General features: G+C 35.8%; 1 protein-coding gene across 26 annotated transcripts in view; it reads right to left on the reverse strand.

The window, feature by feature from the left end:
- The window catches only part of garre1 (granule associated Rac and RHOG effector 1), a 67,001-nt gene extending 47,298 nt beyond the window's left edge, over positions 1–19,703 (reverse strand). For 17 of the 26 annotated variants that reach the window (XM_087291441.1, XM_087291438.1, XM_087291434.1 and 14 more), the window contains exon 1: positions 19,597–19,699. The gene's annotated coding sequence lies outside the window, so the exon portion shown is untranslated. 26 annotated transcript variants of the gene reach the window in all.
- Between the last annotated feature and the right edge of the window lie 616 nt (positions 19,704–20,319).

Raw genomic sequence — 20,319 nt, forward strand, 5'->3', positions numbered from 1 at the left:
AGACTAAACTGCAGATCTGCATCCACTCACAGCACAAAACACACACACACGCTGAAAACCTCCTTCACATCTGCTCCTAATGAAGCGCTGGAATGTTCCTCCACACACAAAGGTGGACCGTTATCATCCGAGCAAACACACAGACAGAGACCGTGGCTTTCCTCTTGCTGAGCATCGTCACAGGAACATCAGGGCAACATTTAAAACAGACAACATGTACCTGAGACCAAATTTGGAAAAGGAAAAACAAAGCATGTTCAGCCGAATTTCACAAATGTTTCTTCCAGACAGGTTGTAGACTGTTGTCTGACAAGAGCAAACACACAATCAAGACTAATCTAAACTTTGGGAAAATGTCACAAGTTCCTAATATAATGTATTTATATAGCACATTTGTGTATGGCCATACACCCAAAGCGCTTCACAATCATGAGGGGGTCTCTCCACACCACCACCAGTGTGCAGCATCAGCTTGGGTGATGTGACGGCAGCCACAGGACAACGGCGCCAGTGCGCTCACCACACATTAGATATAGGTGGAGTGGAGACACAGTGATAAAGCCAATTCAGTGGATGGGGATGATTAGGAGGCCATGATCGGTATGGGCCAATGAAGGGAATTTGGCCAGGACACCGGGGTTACACCCCTACTCTTTACCAAAAGTGTCATGGGATTATTAATGACCACAGACCTCGGTTTAACGTCTCATCTGAAAGACCGCACTCACTGACAGTGTAGTGTCCCCTTTACTATACTGGGGCATTAGAACTCACACAGACCGTAGACTGAGCCCCCCCTGCTGGCCTCACTAACACCACTTCCAACAGCAACCTAGTTTTCCCACATGGTCTCCCATAGAGGTCCTGACCAGGCTCAGCCCTGCATAGCTACAGTGAGTAACCACTCTTGGGCTGCAGAGTGATATGGCTCTGACTTTACAATCATAACAACACTGCTGTAAATACAATTGATTTGCTAAATTCAACGACTGCCTGTTGTATTAATAAGTTTGCAATTTGTTTAGCAGAATTTAGTGGTAATTTTTTATTTTTTTTGTGCATGACGCGAGCACTAAGAGGCCTTAACATATCTTAAAATCATGCAAATATTTTAAATCAAAGTAATTGAGGGGGTTAAAAAAAAAGTAGATTTGGCATTAATTTTTTTCCAAAAATCATTCCTTCTAAACAAACTACTAATCCAAAAATATTTATAGCTTTTAAATATATTAATCATATTATTTATTATTACTAAAAAAAAAATATATTATACATCAATAAATAAATGTATGATAGTTACATTAAATTATTACATTATATTAATGATTAGATATTAAATATTTAATAATAATAATAATAATAATAATAATAATAATAATAAATTATAAATCTAAATAAAATATCCTTAACAGTATTTTTTATGTTTTATTATATGATGAATATTTATGATAAAATTTTATTAAATAACAATAACAATAGAATAATATATAAATACGCAATAATATATAACAATAGAAAATCATTACATTAATATTATCTTTAATAAATAATAATAAATCTAAATAAAATATCATTAACAGTATTTTTGATGTTACATTAAATAATTAATATTTATTATTAACTAATAATAACAAGGATAAAAAAATACGCAATAATTATAAAATAATATAAAATAGAATATCATTACATTAATATTATTTTAAATAATTAAATAAATAAATAATAATAATAATAATATATTATAAAAGTATGAAGACTGGAAATTTATTAATATTATTTTCCTCTTTTTTGCTTTCCCAAAGCCAATTATCATTAACTATGGTAAAAATCACTGTATAGGGTCTCAATCACGCTCCTGAGGGCTGCCACTTCTATCCAATTTGACCTCAGGATCAGTCTAATATTTCATTGAGTGGATCTATTTCTGCAGCTTTAAGAGGTTTGACTGACTCCAGAGCGCCTGTCTGTGGGATTATTTCTGGAGTTTCCCCATTCAGAAGACAGACAACAGGCCAACACAACACAAGTGTTACACACAGCGGAGACCCCAGACCCACACATGTGCTGCGTGCAGCTGTCGTACACGCTTATGTCAGCACACAGAGTCTAGAATCATTGACATACACTAGAGCAGACCTGAATGCTTTTACATCAGCTACAAAATAAATTAAAAAACACATTAGATCATAAAACTGGACCTGAACACAACAACATCAAAACCATTGTTGTCATGAGCAGGTGCAGAGGCAACCTGTCGACATTTGTTGCTATTTCTGGGCAAAATTTTGTAAACAAAAATCTGCGGATTTATGTGGAATGACTTTGGGAATGTAGTAAAACCTAACACATTACATAAAAAATATGATAACTTTAGAACTTTTAAATTTAAGGTTTACAATTTAAATCACATTAGAACCACTTGTTTGGGAAATACAACGAGTCTCTCATACAATACCTCCCATAAAAAAAGTATCACACAAGTCGCTTTGGAAAATTCTTTCATTCATTTTCTTGTCGGCTTAGTCCCTTTATTAATCTGGGGTCGCCACAGCGAAATGAACCGCCAACTTATCCAGCACATTTTTACGCAGCGGATGCCCTTCCAGCTGCAACCCATCTCTGGGAAACATTCACATACACTCATTCACACTCGTACACTACGGACAATTTAGCTTACCCAATTCACCTGTACCGCATGTGTTTGGACTGTGGAGGAAACCGGAGCACCCGGAGGAAACCCACACGAAAGCAGGGAGAACATGCAACCTTCACATAGAAATGCCAACTGACCCAGCCGATGCTCGAACCAGCAATCTTCTTGCTATGAGGCGACAGCATTACCTACTGCGCCACTGCGTCGAATATTTTTGAAAAGTATTTAATAATATTGCCAAAATATACATAAAAACTAAAATACATACACGCAATTATATAATTATATATTTACAAACAATTATATGATTAAATAAATGCTTGATGAAAAGTGAAAATAAATCTGTTGATTTTTAAGGGCAAAGATTAAGCGTGGACCTATTCATGAATACTGGTTATATGGTAAACCATAGTCAGTTTTCTGATAGTTATCAAAAATCCCTTATCATTAAAACTGTGAAAGACTATTGCAATGTTAAAAATAAAACCACTGTAATTCCTGTAACATTGCTATGAACTTATCGTGAAAGCCTGCAATGTAAATTAATGTTTGTATAGACCAGGGGTGCCCAAACTCAGGGAAACTCCTGGAGGGCCGGTGTCCTGCGTAGTTTAGCTCCAATGTCTTTCAACAAACCTGTCTGTAAGTTTTAGTACAGCTAGAAAGATCTTGATTAGCAGGTTCAGGTGTGTTTAATTAGGATTGGAACTAAAATATGAAGGAGACCGATCCTCCAGGACTGAGTTTTGCACCCCTAGACAGTTAATAAATAAATAATAAATAAATAAATAAATAAATAAAGTATGTTGAATTCCTTTCATATAAATTGAGAATACAGATCAGAAGCTGGACTTCACACAAATTAAATGAACATTTACTTTTGTCAAATTGCACATTCCTTTTGACTTTTATAAAGTAGCTTTATGCAATATTATGAAAACAACATAAACATGAATCCCGGTGAAGTATTTTTTAAGTACAAACATTTATTTTCCTTCAGCTTGGTCTCTATTTCAGAGGTTGCCACAGGGGAATGAACCACCAACTATTCAGCATATGTTCATGAACCACTTTATTTCATCAATTCTCCTACAGCGCATGTGTTTGGACTTGTGGGGGAAACCGGAGAACCCGGAAAAAAAAAAAAAACACACCAACACAGAGAACATGCAAACTCCACACAGAAATGCCAACTGACCCAGCCGGGACTCAAACCAGCGACCTTCTTGCTGTGAGGTGACCGTGCTAACCACTGAGCCACCGTGCTGCACAAGTACAAACAATACCATAAATTAAATATAAAAACACAAAAAACTGTACATAAAATAACAAACTTAAATAAACAAATCCAAGTTGACGCAGCTTGTCACAAAATTGCATAAAGCTGCAAATTTTAGTTGTTGTTGGTTCATTTTCAGATGCAAAACTATAATAGTAAAAAAAAAAAATCATCAATTAACAAAAAAAAAAAAAAGCTGTGCAGCAAGTTGCAATTTTACAATTGTAAGTTGAGCTAACTTTTTTTGAAGGTGAGAGACATATTTTTGAACATTTTCAGGTCATTTTAACAGGATCATGACCATAGTGATAATCTTAGTCTCGATAATCATGATATGAAATGTTAAGTAAAATCAAAATGTAAAAAATGTTAAGAAATCATAATTAAAAAACAATCCCAGATCAATGTGTCCAAATCCTGACACAGATTTACTGGTAGTTGAAAAACAGGCTTCTTTGCGTAGCAGACATGTATGCTATCTCTGTTACAGATGCGTCTCAGGCCTGTTAAAAGCGAATGACCCTCCTAATTCAGACCCCTGCTCCAACTCATGACTCCATTTCAGCCGTACGCCAAAAGAGAGCACGGCTCGAGTTTCACACGCACACAGTGCATTGTGGGATTGATGGCCGTGTCTGCTGTTGGCTCGGCTGCAGGCCTGACGTGCATGGAGAAAAACTCCACTGGGTGTCTGAGGACGAGTGCTTTCTAAACGCAGCATTCAGATGGAAAACTGTAAAGATGGCAGAGCAAGTCTGATTATAAACAAGCTTCTGGATTCACACAAAGCAAAATGCGTTTTATGTTGAGACACCCAAACGGACGGCATAAAACAAAATCACCAACAACTTCATGAGCTCGAACTGTACAGATTCCTGTTAGGATTGCTGCGTTATTGTTTACTAAAACTGTAAAGAGCTTTCATTAAGTTAATTCAAGTTGGAACACAAAGAATTGATTGATCTAAATTACAATTAAATACAAAAATGAAGAATGATGTTCATCATCTATATCTATAAATGGATGGAATGCTAGATGGAACACCAAACAGAATGATGGAACGCTAGATGCAACACTAAACAGAATGATGGAACGCTAGATGCAACACTAAACAGAATGATGGAACGCTAGATGCAACACTAAACAGAATGATGGAACGCTAGATGGAACACTAAACAGAATGATGGAACGCTAGATGGAACACTAAACAGAATGATGGAACGCTAGATGGAACACTAAACAGAATGATGGAACGCTAGATGCAACACTAAACAGAATGATGGAACGCTAGATGGAACACTAAACATAATGATGGAACGCTAGATGGAACACTAAACAGAATGATGGAACGCTAGATGCAACACTAAACAGAATGATGGAACGCTAGATGGAACACTAAACAGAATGATGGAACGCTAGATGGAACAATGGAACGCTAAATAGATGGAACGCTAAATAGATGGATCAATCGATCGATGAATAGAACAATAGATAGAAAAAATGATAGAATGCTGGATGGATGGAACGCTACATGGACAGATGGACCGCTGGATGGATGGAACGATAGATAGGATAAAAAGATAGATTGCAGGGTGGATCGAATGAAGGATGGATAGATAAAACGATAGAATGCTGGATGGATAGAACGATGGATGGATAGATAAAACGATAGAACGCTTGCTGGATATTTGAATAAAACAATAGAACGCTGGATGGATCAATAGATGGGTCGATAAAACGATAGAACGCTGGATGGATAGAACGATAGATGGATAGATAAAACGATAGAACGCTCGCTGGATGGATGGATAAAATGATAGAATGCTGACAGACAGACGGACAGATAGACAGATAGATAGATAGATAGATAGACAGATAGACAGATAGACAGATAGATAGATAGATAGATAGATAGATAGATAGATAGATAGATAGATAGATAGATAGATAGATAGATAGATAGATAGAATGCTGGATGGATGGATAGAACGATAGATATTTAAAGGATGAATGGATGGAACAATAGGTAGAACGATAGACAGATAGAACGATAGATAGACAGACGTCAATAATGTTGAATCATGACAGCTGATTCTGAAAAGATATGCGTCAGAAACTAAACCATGCCAAAGCACACCTAAACTATTCCCATAAACTATTAACAGCAGAAACTGATTAACATGCAGCTACTGACACCATCACAATGAGCTCTAATGCTTCAGTGATGCTACCAGATGGAATGATTACAATTCACATACCATGGTATCGCCAGTGAATTCCTCTACAGGACCTTTGTGTTTATTGTAATACGGAACAATCTTAAAGGTATAGTTCACCAAAAACCAAAAATTGCATCATCATTTACTCTGTTTGGTTTTAAAGCTTCATGAGTTTCTGCTGAACACAATAGAATAAATATATGCTGAAAATGCTGTTTGCTGGCACAAATTGACCTCCATAGTAGGAAAAACAAATAATATGGAAGTCGATGATACCATCAACCAGCATGTTTTACATAATCTTCATTTGTATTTAACAGAAAAAAGCCTTTAAACAAGTGGGGGTGAGAAAATGACGGCATAAATGTCATGTTTGGGTGAATAAAAACATATTAATACCATATTATCTTTATTATGTATCTGCTTCTGAACTTTTAGGGAACGTTTCACTTTTAAACATAAAAACAAAATGCTGAGGAATATAAATGAAGACGAGTTTTTATCCTCAGGAAATTAGACATGAGGGAAAGTAGACCAGTAAGCGCTTTAAGACTAGTTACCTCAGAAACCAAACAGCAAGAAACTTCCACATAACAACACATCCAAATCCAGACATCAGGCCAAAACAAGCATCGAAACCTGCATGATCACAACGATCTGGGCTAATCCATACAGAAACGTAGAGCACATTGTAAAGTGATAGTTCAACTTTAAACTCAAGCTGGTGCAAATTGACAATGAATTTAAGTGACTGGCATCGCAAACAAGATCTAATGCCATATTTTGACTCAGACGACACCAGACTGTTAAAGAAATCCTCTGTGAAAGATCAGATCATCACACGCATTTCCTCCTACTCTTTTCACATTAGACAGAAATCCCAGATCCATCACTGAAAAACACTTTTAAATATTAAAACAAGAAAGAGAGAGAGAGAAAAAAAAAGTTTCCTCTCGCAGCTTTTGGCAAACTCAGAGCAACGTGACCTCCGCAAACACAAAGCTTAAGACAAAAGAGTCTTGCATTCATGCTGAATGACCTCATTGCTTGCTATAAGCAGTCCTGACGGCTCCGATTCTGCCGTGGATAAACTGGTAACAGTAAGAGAAGTCATTTGTTTTGAGTTTAGAATGTGCTCTTTGTTCCTTAAAAACGTTGGTTTTGGCTAATGAAAAAAATCAGGCGAGGAAAGCCCTGCTGAGAGGCGTCTCGTGAGGACGTGTTTGCGGAGGGCGAAACTGAACCCTTGATGAAACTCATTGGAACTCGGAGTCCTTCCTGAAACACCTGTTTTTCACATGACATCATCGCTAAGCTGATGGACGGCTGATCTGCTTTTGAAAGACATTTTGATAGGAAAACATGCAGGGGGAGAGGAAAATAAAATAAAGTTCAGAAAGAAGTAATAGTTGTGAAATGATGTGTGCAACTGACAGTGTAAACAACTGAAGTTGACATGCTGATTTCTAATGGCATTACAGGAACGTTAGTGGATTAAATACAGGTGGAAATCAAAATTTACAAATCATTCATTCAATCATTCATTCATTTTCCTTCTGCTTAGTCCCTAATTATTTAAAAGTCGCCACAGTGGAATGAACCGCCAACTATTCTGGCATACGTTTACACAACGGATGACTTTGCAGCTGCAACCTACGACTGGAAAACACCCACACACACTCATACACTACTATTTGTTAACTTAACATAACAAATTACATTGATTTTTAAAAACACAAGCCAATTAAAACAACCACATTTCATTACAGTGAATGTGCTGAGGTGTCATTTTACCGTGTTGTCATGAAAACGCCATATTACTATTGCAAGCAGCAGGAACAAGTATACTACAAAGAAATGTCCAGTCAGTGAGTTTTTTTAAATGGACTCTGCTTTTCCTGTGAGCATGTGTGGTTCATGCATATACGTGATAATGAGATGAATATCCACAGCGCAAAACATTTAGCTAGCTACATAAACTTCTATTATGACTGTAGTGCATGCACAAGCTAGCCAATGGTGCGCTCACATGGCATGACCCATTGAAATTAACGCGTTTTATAGCAAAATGCTTTCTGCATCCAACATGAAAGCCACTTTAGATCACACAGTGGCGACGGCTGGAAAGTAAAACCAGCTGGCTGAACACTGCTTTGTACTCCACCAAAGGCCTTTTTGAGCTCAATATTTTGCATTTTTATTATAAATTTACCAAATACTCAAAAAAAAAAAAAGTACTGAAAATTGTAAAACAACAACACTAAAGTAATATAAAGTTCAACCTGCTCTTGTAACTTGCATTCGGAAACCTTAATACTTAACAAGTGATCGTTTTTTTTATTTAATGCTAAGTACTGTAAGATTTATTAGTTATATTGATGGTAAAAACTTCAGAATAATACAAATAATAAGTACAATAAAACCATTCAAACAACAAAAACAAGTTATTACATCAGACTTTTCACATTAGTATATGATTATAAAACTTTTCTAGCCCAACTCTACCGATTAATTCTGAACGTTAGTTCATAAAATGATCTTCTACAAACATTACAAGCAGAACAGTCCAAATAAAACATCTTTCTCAGAGAGAAAAGTCTCGCAAAACATGCCTTTAAAAGTGAAAACTTTTAGATCAACCCATCCTAAACACATTAGCCTACTTAAATTCTGCCTCACACAATACGAAGTACTTAAATAAATCTATGCAGAGTGAGAACTGCTAATCTGACTTCTGTTAGAAACACACACACACACACACACACACGCCCTTCCCCCATGAAAAGATTCCATCGTGACACTCTAAACTGCAATAGCAGTCAGCGAGAGAATGCAGCATATTCCGAAACAACACTGGAATGCTTTGTTAGTGGGATATCTTTCAGCCTGCCGGCCCGGCCAGCAGCACACACACACACACACATACATACACAGATCTCTGGCTCTCGTTGTATCTAAACCTAAACGCATGCAACCTTGAAACGTCCCTCTCTACTGAGCTAGAAGGGAAAGAACAAAAACAATTCCACATTCACAGACTGTCATAAGAGCAAAAGTATTGCTTAAAGTCCTAATTATTCCGAGAACGAGGCTTAGGAGAAGTGAAACTTCATGAAAACAGTGTGTTTGGCTGTTCGCTGCTGACCGGAGCATTATTTCCATAGCAACAGTATTAGCCAACACCGCTGCTCATATTCCAAACGCTGGTCAAATAAAGAAACAGACGTGATTGTGTTTCACAGCGTAGAGTTTGTGTGCATGATTCATAACATAGGGAAACACATTCAGAAATGGAAGCCTGGACCACAACACCAGTCATACGAGTCTTTATTTTGGAAATTGAGATTAATACAATAAGTGAAAGCTTTGATGTAAGATCTGTTATGATTGGATGATAATTAGCCATGATACAACTATTAGAAATCTGGAATCTGGGTTCAAAAAATGTTTAAATACTGAAAACTGTCCAAATGAAGTGCTCATAAATTCATATTCACTCATTTAATTTTACTTCGGCTTAGTCCCTTTATTCATCAGGGGTCGTCACAGCGGAATGAACTGCCAACTATTACAGCATATGTCTTACACCAGGGGTGTCAAACTCAATTCCTGGAGGGCCGAAGGCCTGCACAGTTTAGTTCTAACCCTGCTCCTACACACTTACCTGTAGGTTTCAAACAAGCCTGAAGGACTCAATTAGTTTGATCAGGTGTGTTTAATTAGGGTTGGAACTAAACTGTGCAGAGCTGCGGCCCTCCAGGAACTGAGTTTGACACCTGTGTCTTACACAGAGGATACTTACAAATTCATATTACTAATCAAAAACTTAGACTGACATATTATATGAACTGCATGGAAAATGATCTTGTTATTCTAATGATTTTTGACATGAAAGAAAAAAAAACGAATCAATAATTTTGACTAGGTCTGCACAATATTGCAATAATCTGACATTGCGATTTTTTGTTTTGCTGCGATATATAGTGACATGAAAAAAAATTCACCAGATGATTTGATTACCTCTATGTAGAAAAATTGTTCATTTACATCGACTGTAAGGATCAAGTCATTTTTATGTATTTGCATAAATTATAATAAATTACAATATATATATATATATATATATAAATAATTATAAAAAATTACATGCAAAACAAAACAAAGCAAAACAAAGCTTCATGGTTTTCCGAGAAGTGTAACAGTGTTCAAGTACAGAAATTGAACAACCAAACGTAAAATAACATAGTCATCATTGTATAACTAATAATCAAAATTGTAATATTTCATATTTTTATCTTTTAATCTTTAATAATGCAATATTGACTCTCAAACGATATTTTTTTCATCCCTAATTTTAACCCATACAATGCATTTTTGTCAATTTCTACAAATATAACAGTGGAAAAGAGTTTTTTTAGTGCAGGTTCAAAAATAATCTGCAATGCATTTGGGAACAGATAAAAAATAAATAAATAAAATGCTTACACTTAATTACGACAGACAATTTAGATGAAAATATTTCCTGTCAGGTATCCCAAATAACATATAGGCCAAATCCTTTCTCGCACTGTACAAAATCTTCCAGATCATATAAAAATATTCCTGCATTGTCAACAGGGCAGGAAAATAAACGACTTGTGAGAAAAGACTTCTTTAAATAACTGATGCATATCACACACAAATGCATACTGGGATCCATTTGGGAACTAATGTTAGATGCTTACAGGTCACTTCAACAGACTAAACTAAAATATTTCCTTTAAGATATCCCAAATGCACAAACAGGTGAATAATCTCTCTCACATTCACTCCAAAACTTTCCATATTAAACATATTCCTGCATTGTCAACAGGGCAGGAAAATAAAAGACATCTTTAAATAACTGACTCATAACACAAACACACACACAAACACATTATTAAACGAAATGCAATGCATTTGGGAACAAATGTTAAAGAAAAAAAATAATAAAATGCTTACATTTCACTTCAACGGATAAACTAAAACTACCTTTCAGATATCCCAAATGGAGAAATAGGTCAAAAATCCAGCTCACAATTACTCCAAAACCTTCCATATTAAAAATATTCCTGCACTGTCAACAGGTGAGGATAATAAAAGACTCGAGAGAAAAAGACTATTTTAAATAAAGTATGCATATCACACACAAATGTATAAAAAATGAACTGGAATACATTTAGGAACCAATGTTTAAGTAAAAAAACAATAATAAGATGCTTACAGGTCACTTCAACAGACTAAACTAAACTAAAATATCTCCTTTCAGATATCCCAAATGCACAAATAGGTCAAAAATCCACCTCACATTCACTCCAAAACTTCCCATTATAAAAATATTCCTGCATTGTCAACACTAGGAAAGGAAAATAAAACACTTCTTTAAATAACACATACAAATGTGTACATAAATGAACTGAATCGTCAACAGGTCTGAAAGGAACTATTTCAGCATTTGGAAACCAATGTTGAAGTAAACAAAAACAATAATAAAATGCTTATATTTCACTTCGACAGAGTAACTAAATTAAAAAAAATTCCTTTCAGATATCCTGAATCCACAAATAGGTCAAATCTATTTCACATTCACTCCGAAACTTTCCATATAAAAATATTCCTGCATTATCAAGACAAAGACGACATCTCGTGAGAAAACACTTCTTTAAATAACCAGAGCTGCAGCATCCATTAAGCAGTGAGCGAGTCATGCTTTTTCTTCCATTCCCAAAACTGAAGGGACCCAAACAGGAAATACATTCCACATGAACTCAGAGAAGCCACTGCCAGCGAGTCTCATTCTAGAGTTGGCCTACAATAGCTGAGGGGCCGCCGTCTGCTCACAGCACTTTTCAAAAGAGGCTTTAACCAAACCCTGCTTGCAAAACACAATGAGGTGCACGCAGAAGAGAGCGGAATTGACCTACACGCAGACATCCAACAGAACTAATCACAACCTTCTGAGGAATCCAGGGTGAAGAATGTGGAAACTAACAATTAGGATCACAACCATGCTGTGACAAAATGCTGTGATTTTAGTTTGTTCCCACTTGTAGTAATCTGGTTTTACTGATTCATTAGGTTCACACACCAAAAAATAAAATGTAACATTCACTGCGTTATTTTTAAGAGCAACATTAAGATAATATGGGAAAAATAGGCACTGAGATATTCTGTTCTTCTGTGATAAACTGTAAAAATATCCATCAATTAGCAGTTTTCCATATTTTTGATTCATCTTTTGATTTCTTTCCTGTTTATTTCTGCTTTTGAATTGCATTATGGGATATTTATTTTTCTTCTGACAACTTTTAATCGCTTTTTTAAAAAAAAGTGACTTATGAACATTTGTAAGTTTAAAGTAGTGATGCACTATATTGCTTTAGCATTGGTATCTCGATGTGTGTATATTCACAATAGTCGTAATGGTGTTAAATTGGGACTATAGTTGACCAGCAATGAAGAAGGTACATTGTAATTTTAAATTACATTAGATTATTCGATAATATAGGGGTGGGACAAAATTAAGGATGTCCAAATTCGATCACATGATCAGAAATTGGGCCCAATCACATGATTTCAGACTCGATCTGAATTTACCTCACAATCAGGACTTGAGTATGTGTGTATGCATGCATGTATATATTTATATATATTCTCATTATTTTTTAACACATCTATTTTTATGCGGTGGCACAGAGTTAGACCTCTTTCTTAACCACACAGAAAGAGCAACATGTGCGACATGACATCACTTTGTTGCAGAAACGCTATTGGTTAAATTCTGGCAAAGTTGAACACAAAAGCAGCTTGAAGCAGAAAGTGCGAGTATGTCTGCGGTCTGGAGGTATTATAAAGTTGATTACGACAACATTGCCATAGCAAACTGTGAGATATGTAAATTTGGGATTGCCTGCTGGGTATTTTAAGTTGAGGTGCTGTTTGTTTTATATTCGATTTTTTTATACTAAAAGTGCAAAAGTGAAGAATTGATGTTATTACTTAATTGTTCAAGCTACCTCATAGAAGTGCTCTGTTTGTTAACACAGTTATTGAGTTTTTAAATAAGTTGAATTAAATATAATATAAGGAACACCCTGAATCGGTTTCTTCCCTCTTTATTCTTTTTAAATGTATTATAGAAGTATCGGATAGAGTTTCGGTATCGGCAGATCCTTAAAATCAAATGAATCAAAAGCAAAAAAACCTGATCGGGACATTTCTAGACAAAATATCTATATGCTGATTAATCGTGATAATTCTGTCTTCGCGATACATTATCGATCGATGTAGCCAAGTATCCATATTAATTTAAATGTATAAAAGATCTGAATTTTATGTCTAAAAAATCTGAATTTTGATCCATGATTGTCGTCATTGTCCTTATAGGGGAAAAAAAAAATATCACGATAATATTATATCCTATTACTGTACCCAAATATCTGACCACTAATTTAACTTTATCTATTTAGGAATGCAATTAGTTTGTTTGTCTGCTACAAGATTATTCCAACCCATTTAAATTCATGATTTAATTTTAAATAGAGCTATTCAAGTCATCTGCCAAAATTGTATTCATATCGCAATATACATCACAGAAAAATAAAATATCACAATTGTCTGGGTTGGTGATTCACCTTGTAATAAACTGATATCACACTTTCTGTTATTTTTTAAGACTTATATACTTCTCTATATTATTATTTCTTAGGCATTATACTAAAATTAACAAATTATATGTTACAATTATATGTTAATTTATAAATTATATTAAAACTACTAAAATGTCAAAAAAAAGTCACTTTGTTAAACTGTAGAGTTGACTTTTCATCATCAAAAGTCAACAGAGCAGATGGAGAAGTGACGACACTAACCATAATTGAGAAACTACAACCAGTAAATAAGATCTGAACCACTCTAATACAGGCCCCTGTAGGCCAACCTAAGGGGCCAAGTGGGATAGTAGGACAGAATGGTCCACAGTATCAAAAGCAGCGGTAAGGTCTAGCATCACATGTAACACCGTCTTTTTAGCATCAAGAGAGAAAAGAATATCATTTTGTAGAAGTGCAGATTCAGTACTGTGACGTGATCTAATACCTGACTGAAACATCTGCAATATATGATTTTTTCAAGATAAGATTGCACCTGTGTAAAAACTACTTTAGATTAAAAGGGGAGATGGGACACTGGTCTAAGACTATTCAGGTTAAAGCTGCACAATTAATCGTTAAAAGATCGCGATCTCAATTCCACCCCCTAGACTATCTTAATCCAGCATTTCTACGATTCCATCAATCATATTTTCAAGTTCAGGAGAGAAGAAAAGGCGGCGGCATGAGTCTTTTCATCGTTTCACACACATTGCTCAGAGACATTGACACCTCCATATGATGTTGAATGAGTCACATACTGTATTTATAAGGTTTAATTAACCTAAAAATTATTTTTGCCTTAATATAATGATGTTTTCGCCATCAGGAAATCACACGTGACGTGAGCTGCTGGTTATCACAAAGAGGGCGCGCGCGTTCACTCTAGTGTACAGAACCTGCATATGTTGCGAGTAACAGGTAATAAAGTTGTAAATAATATTCAGTTTGTGGCACAGAGTGATCGTTTGGGAGCCGTGCGCGAAGTATGAACAACCATTTAGGCTTAGCAATCAAAATGAAACCGAAAGTGTGCACTTCATTTAAATGATCATATCGCGTTGGCGCCAATAGCCTTGTGGTTAGTGCGTCGACACATGGCACCGAGGTGCTCGCAGCGACCCATGTTCGATTCCCGTCTCGAGGTCCTTTGCTGATCCTTCCCCGATCTCTGCTCCCCACACTTTCCTGTCTCTATATCTCCACTGTCCTATCAATAAAGGTGAAAACCCTTAAAATAAATAAATAAATAAATAAAATAAAAATAAATGATCATATCGCATTTTAGAGTTATGATTATGGCATGCATTTGATCTGTTTTTTCTTTCATAGCGAACCCACAGTTGTGCATGAAAATTAATGTTTACAATGTCAGTATAACTACTCTAGCCTATATATTGTTGAATATAATCTGATAATGGCAAATGTCTGATTTTACCAGTGAATAAAATTGTCTAATATGACAGATTGCAAGCATTTATCTCAAACATAATAATTCAACATCAGAATTATTATAAGTAGAATAGAATTATTTATAGAAACCAGTAGACCAACACATAATATTATTATCGATGTTGTGCCATATGTTTGTTTTTACCACACCTTTATTTTACATAATCGTGAGAAAACCGTGATCTTTATTTTAAGTAAAAAAAAAATAAAAAAAACAAAAAAAAAACCGCGATTCTCATTTTAGCCAGAATCGTGCAGCTTTAATTCAGGTTTATTTTTTTCCAAAAAGAGCTATTCAAGTCATCTGGTGAAATTGCAATATGCATCGCAGAAAACCTACAGATTTTTCCAATGTCATGCAGCCCTAGTTACAGATTTCCAACATTTTTCAAGAATATCATCATTTGTGTGGAAGAAAGAAATGCATAAAGGTTCAAGTCAAGTGAATGTTGAGTAAATCATGAATGAAAATCCATTTTTAAGTGAACTATCCCTTTAGCTCAAAACACTCAACATAAAACCCATAATCCTTGAATGAAACCAATAACTTGCACAGCTTAAATAATCAAAACAAATCCAAATATAACAGAACAAAAATGTTCCGGCAATCTTTTTCATCCACGGGCGACAAATACAGTGAACTTCACACTGCAACGTGTAATTTAAGCTACTTACAGGGTTACACTGGTGTGCTGTTGAGTATAAATATCCTGAAATATTCTGAGAGCTGCAGCCGCTAGAACCACTACAGGAATCTGGATCCTCCTGACACATCCTCTGACACACTCACAAGACTGTCTGTGACTAGTTGTGTAGAACTGAACTGCCTACTAATCCACACCAGAGCCATCGATACCTCAATCAAGAAGTCTGATTAATGACACAATGTGCTTTTCTCAATAACCACCAATGCAAAACAGCTTTTCAAAATGCACACATTTATAAATTACAATCAAATCAGAAAGAGAGAAAGAGCAAGGACAGTACAGCGGTCAATCATACACACAGTTAAAGGGATAGTTCAGCCAAAACTGAAAATTACCCCATCGTTTACTCACCCTTTACTTCTTTTTTAAACACAAAAGAATATATTTTGAAGAAAGTTTAAATCCTGCAACCATTGACTTCCATAGTAAAAATACTATGGAAGCATTCTTCAAAATATCTTCTTTTGTGTTCAACAGAATAAAAGAAAGGTTTGATATTACTTGTAGGTGATTAAATAAATAGTGGGCAAATTTTCATTTCTAGGTGAATCATCCCTTTAACCTGCAGTTATAAACCATATTTTGGTTGTTGCTATAGATCAGATACAGTTGCGGGCTTAAAGGGTCACGAATCACCAAGACGCATGCTTTGAGCTGTGAACAGTCACTCATATATGTGCCCCATGCTGCTATAAACACAATAAGGACACATATATTTTACAAAACAGTCCAAAATGGTTGTTTTTGCGTTATTTCGAGCAAATTGGTTGTTCTGGTTTGAAAAATTTTTTGAAGCTGCGTCACGCCGATTAGAGTGTGTATTCCAGCATGTAGACTGGACGTCTGTATTTGGGAGTCTCTGAGTGTGCTGCATTCATTCATGAAAAAGATTTGGTTTAAACCAATCAGCTCTATTGTGTATGCGGTGTAACTTCATTAATATGCATGATAGCTTTGAAGACCTGTGACAGTGTTCAGACGGCAGAGAGACGCCATGTTGTGTTGCCAAAACAAGTGGGATAAGTAGAATTGTTTGGAGGTACGGGTCGTCAGTGTTGTGTTTATAAATGTGCTGTAATGAAGGTTTTGTTTCCATTTTTGCTCTATGAGAGCGCAGCTGGACTCGCGTGTCTAAGGAATATTTTTACTCGAGAGCTTTTCGCATCTGGAAATGGTGAAATCCAAATTTGCTGCTTGTCTCCTCTTAATAAAGACACGGCTCCAGTTAGTGTTGATTGTTCAGCCTCTTCAGATTTGGTAAGTGAGCGATAAGAGGTCTTTGTTTGTTTATTCAGATGGTAAAGTTAGTTTGTATCGTAAGCAGTAATCTTTTAGTGTTTATAGACAGACCTTAGTCAAAATGATTTCTAAGTTGCTAAAGTTAACAGTATGTTAATATCACTACAATATTATGGGCTGAAAGATCTGCTGCTCTCCGAGCGTATACATGTAAACACCGCAATCAAACTAATACCGTCACATTTTGTGACAGGAATAACACACACAGCTTTCTGACACTATCTACTGAGTGCATTTAAGTTACTGAGAAATCAGAGTTTTTTTTCTTTTTCGCTCATTCGCTGTGCGTTAACAAACATTGCATTAAAAATACACGCTTCCAGCAATTCCTCGAATCAAATATCTCGTTTGTCACAAGGGGCATGCGTCACAAATAAAATGTTCCTGAATGAAAGAGCCAAACTGCAGTTAAAGTCCACCATTTAATAAATTGTCAAATAATTTGATTACTGATCTCCATATAAACAGTACCTGTCTTTCTGCTCTGCGTCTGTGTTTGTTTTGCCTCTGTGAAAATCAGCGCATGCCCAAATTGAAACTCCCATTTTTATGCTAATTTTTATGCACCTTCCCTCTTTCCCTCCTCCAACACTCCCCATAAACAGAGCTGGACACACCCACTTTCCTGACTTTTTCCAAACTAAAGGTGTGAAAACACCCTGCTGAATTTATTTATTTATTTATTGCCACATCAGCAAATTATGGCTATTTCATAGCTAAATGGATATACATAAAAATATTACATGACAAAAACACAAATTCGTATTACAATAAAAAGTTACTTAGACGAAATATATAAAATAGAATTCAATAAAATCCACACAAAAACATATTCAAAGTTAAATATGATTTTTCAGTTCAATTTTTGATCAATAATTTAAGATTCTTCCTGGTGGTAGCTTCTTAAAAATATCCATCAAAATACTCTCCTTATGAAAATGTTGTCTAACGGTATTCAAACTTCCACATTCAAACAAAATGTGTAACATTTTAGGCTGCTTTGTTATTCAGTAAATACAAATAAGTCAACCTAGAAAGTCCAATTCGACATTTAGTATGGACAGTTTGTTCATGTCTGGTCTCAAAATTATAATTTGCAAAGTGTTATTTTCGGGTTAACTTCATGTAATTTACCCCAACGGCCACAGTAATGTAAAAACAGTAGTTGTAAAGAGTATTATTTATGTAGTTTATTAAATTACCCAACAAGTTGGATTTAATTAACACCTACCTCCACTAATACCCTAAACTCAACCATCACAGTACTATAAAGATATTAATTATTATACACTGTTACAAAAATGATGCTATATTAATGTGCATATCCGCAGCTGTATACTATCAAGACTTTGCCCCATATTGTGGACTACATATCTATATACTGTATATGTCACACATTTTCAATGGAGTGATATGATGACAAAAAAGCCAAGTGTATATTGTAATGCACTGATCTAAACAGCAATCTGCTCTTGTTTGACATAAAATCGAGAGGTTTCCACTGTTTTAACACCCTTAATATCATTGAAGTTGGTTTAATATTAACACATTAGTTCGTTTTGAACAGTGACAACCTGTGACGCTACTTTGATTATTGTGTCTGAAATCGCATGCAAGTATGACTTCAAAACAACGCCAGCACTATTTAATTAACTGTGAACAATGGTGTACTGATAACTATAGTCTGCTAATATGATTTCACTATCAAGTATTTGCTAAGAATACCTTGTCTGAAATCATATTGTGAAGGAGAAAGTCTGAACGTGCGTATGTAAATCCAACTCTACCCCAATCTGAATATCAGTGACCCATCGCCAGTGTCACCCTTGGGGTCTGGGTGTGTGTGACACCCGTTGGCTGTCATTAGGGTGTTAAAGAGCTGCAGTCAAGCGTATCACTGCTTTTTCAGGGCGTTGAAGGGTCTCTAGCCATGGTGTAATTTAGGGACCCTGGAGGCAGTTAATTACACCGTTAATTGGAGTAATTAAGATCAGTCAGTCAGACTGCAGCAGATTTTGAAGAGGTTTAAACGGCTCAATGCTGATACAGATGAACCTAAAGCCCTTAACATCCCACACACACGCCTGATGCCGCTCAAATATCACTTTAACATCCTCCTTCTGTCGTTTCCCGCTTTTAACACCACACTTTTAACGGATTCGGACGATTTTCACCAAAAATCATCAGTGTTTATGGAGCTAATCTCAGTTAGCCGTTAGCAGCTCTCGTTGACACGGATTGGAAAAACACATCAAAGCGCCAAAACACACGCGCTCGCGGCCGCTCTGAGACGGCGGCGGTTAACGGACGAAATTCCTACCTGTGGTGGCTCCGGGAAAGGCGGTAATCGGTGTGAAAAACAGCCCGCTCGGCGGTCGGATCACGGCATCACTTACCAGCTGTTTGTCCCCACCCTCCTGTCTGTGGAGAGAGGAAATGACGGAGCTCGGCTTCCGAGCGCGCGTCTACAATGCACAAGCACGAGCAATGCGCGCGTCCGCACATACCACAGCCTATGAGCACAGCACGGGCACTTGCAGTAGTTATTTAATTAAGTTAATAAAGGTAGTATTTAAGAAAGTATAGTAGTGATTTAAGTTTGTGTTAAATAAAAAAAACAATAAAACTTCACTCTTATTAGGTCTTCTTCATATTTTGTAATAAGTTTTTGGATGAATAGCAACTGATTTAATTTGTTGTGAGTGGAAATTAGGGTTATTCTACCTAATATGGCTTAAATGAACTCTTCTGAAATTAAAACATTGGTATTGTTTTGTAAAAAACAATGAATATAGACGTTAGAAACTCTTTTGGCGTAAAAAAACAACAACAACAAAAAAACACGGGCACTCTAAAGTAACGAATTAATTAAACAAATAAAGCTGGTATTTAAGAAAGTATATTAGTAATTTAAGTTTGTGTTAAATAAAAATAACAATGAAACTCCACTTAGATCTTCATATTCTATAATCTGTTCAGATTAGCAACTGATTTCATGTGTTGTGAGTGAAAATTAGAGCTATTCTATCTATTATCACTTTAA

The sequence above is a fragment of the Danio rerio genome, chromosome 18 (assembly GCF_052040795.2).
Source record: "Danio rerio strain M-AB ecotype USA chromosome 18, GRCz13ab, whole genome shotgun sequence".
In the NCBI taxonomy this organism is placed as follows: Eukaryota; Metazoa; Chordata; class Actinopteri; order Cypriniformes; family Danionidae; genus Danio; species Danio rerio.